This window comes from Xiphias gladius, chromosome 23 (genome assembly GCF_016859285.1).
Source record: "Xiphias gladius isolate SHS-SW01 ecotype Sanya breed wild chromosome 23, ASM1685928v1, whole genome shotgun sequence".
Taxonomy (NCBI): domain Eukaryota; kingdom Metazoa; phylum Chordata; class Actinopteri; order Istiophoriformes; family Xiphiidae; genus Xiphias; species Xiphias gladius.
Window position 1 is genome coordinate 2,282,256 of NC_053422.1, and position 2,465 is coordinate 2,284,720.

The window sequence follows — 2,465 nt, forward strand, 5'->3', positions numbered from 1 at the left end:
GAGGGAGGAGAGGTCAGAACTCCTTTCATCTATCCATCTCGACTTCAAAGGCGACATCGATGCTGCTTTAATTCCACCAGCATCTCCCGTCCAAGGAGGAGGAAGAGGAGGAGGAGGAGAGAGAAACAGGTGGAGGAGAGAGGCCACTGTATCCACATGGATGTCTATAATGTTTTGTACTTTTCTGTCACACCCACTATATTTCTGTCATTCTTTGTTTGTCAAACAGTAACGACAGCGGAGAGACTGCGTTGATGTGCGCGGGTTGCAGTGAAGCATCTCAGAGCGCCACCAGAAGACGCTGCGGCAAACATGGAGCCCACTATTCTGGAGCCTGGGTTTTATGTTTTATTTTCTTTATTCGTTTTCCAGAGCCGCAGTGGTTTCAGTCAAATGAATGAGGAGGCCGTACTTTTTAAAACAGCACTAACGTCGGTCTGAACCTGGTCGAAACCTGTATCATAACATCGGGACCACATCTGGACCTTATTAGACTCAATACACCTCGGCTGCTGTACTTTGACGACTGCCTTTGTGTGTATGGTGTGTACCCTGTGCGCTACTGGCGTTGTAGAATGATGCAACACCACGCGGCGAGTTTGAGTCTCACTCGTCCAAGTGGTGGTTCAGAAAGAAAAAGTAGTAAGAAACAACAACGGGCCCTTGAAATCCTGGTACAGGCCAAAGGACAAGATGCACATGAACATAATACAGTCGGACTGACCCATGCACTGGCAATGGGGTGGGTGGATTGGAAGAAGCTGGGCCATATAATTTGGATTTTGTTTGTCTCAGCTCCCAGATGAGGTCTAGGTTACTGGGAGCCAGAGGACCTGCATAGATCTCAGATCCATATTTTTTTACAGTAACAATTCTAATCATAGGAAATAAGTTGGATTCATGTGATTTTGCTCTAAAATTTGGCCTTTTCTGTCCAACACATTAGTACAAAGCAAAGTACCTCGACAACTACAACTGATATTTCCAGTAAATTCTCAGTGAATTTATGAGGATGAATCTGCATGATTTTAGAGACCCCTCGACCCTTCCTCTAGCACCACATCAGATCACAATCTCCCGTTTTAAGCAAGAGTGTTTTTTGAATCACTTTTTAAAAGCCCTTTACCTAGTCTGTGTATAAAAGGTCATAGTTTTAGCATTTGTGAGACATAATTAAAGTTCCTTTCTATATCTACACATGGATTTTTTAGTTCATCTCCATGTACATATTGATGAAAAACAAGCTCTAACTTTCTCCTGACTGATCTGTCATTGATGGAAACAAAAAGTTTCAGCATTATCGTCAAGGCTGCTCGTTCAGACACCTGCACTTCACCCTTCCTGCTCTCTGCTTTCATTTCACTTCATTCCATGAAGCTTATAAGCAAAAGCATTTCAGTCTGAAAAGGTAAAACAGAGACATGCAGCACTTACTTTAGTCCTTGTAAGTGTGAAAAATTAAATGTTTTCTTCTGATGAAGATGATTCAGAAACAGAGTGAACACTGCAAATTCCAACACTTTATAAACAAAGTCTAGCTCTCTAGCTTCACAGTCCATATTTGTCTGTAGTCATACAGTAGAATCATTTTTATAATAAAACGGTACATCATACAAATACCTACATACTGTATCTATATAGAAAAATGAACCCAAAAATGACATATCTGTACATATGTAGAGAAATAAAGATTTTTCTGTCTTCGCTAAACTATAAAAAATACTTTTCAATTAACGTTTATCTACCAGAGTGAATTACGCTTAATCACTGATGACAAATTCCATACTCATCACTGTCCTGGAACAAAGCCGCTTCCAAACCACATGTCATTTCTGACTTTTCGTTGAAATCTTTTCACTACGTCCCCCCATAACTACTATAGGGGAGGAGTAAGCGATGCTGGAGCAAGATTGTTGACATTAGAAGCCAACAGCCGAAACAAATGCACCCCTCCCCTCAGTGCCCCTTCAGAAGCTCCGCACCCCCAACTTCATGGACGCGCATTGCCACCGCAACGACGCTAACGTCTGGGCTAGCTGAATATGGCGGAGTCCAGAGCGTCTGCTGCCCGAGGCTAAGTTAGCGTCATTAAGGGGAAGCCATCTTTATCGCTATGAAAATACAGGTGGCTCACTGTATGTTTTTCGTAGCAATGTAGGAAGTGTGACAATAAGTCGGTCAATATTTAAATAGTTGTTGAAGCCAAATTCTTATCCAAGCCTAAGCCGAGGAGCAGCTTAGCCTTTGTACCAGTAACATTACCGCCAGTAACTTCAACAGTAACATTAACTTATACTCTACCGTCAGTGACGCATGGAGCTACGTTGTTTATCGCGAATTCTAAAAGAACAAGGGAGAAAATAACATGGCAGGATTATATCTCAGGCGTTATTAAGATTTCCTTCTCTCTATGGTGTAATTCCATTGAAGGGCAATTAGAGAAGAAGGAGTCAAAGAAGAGTGTA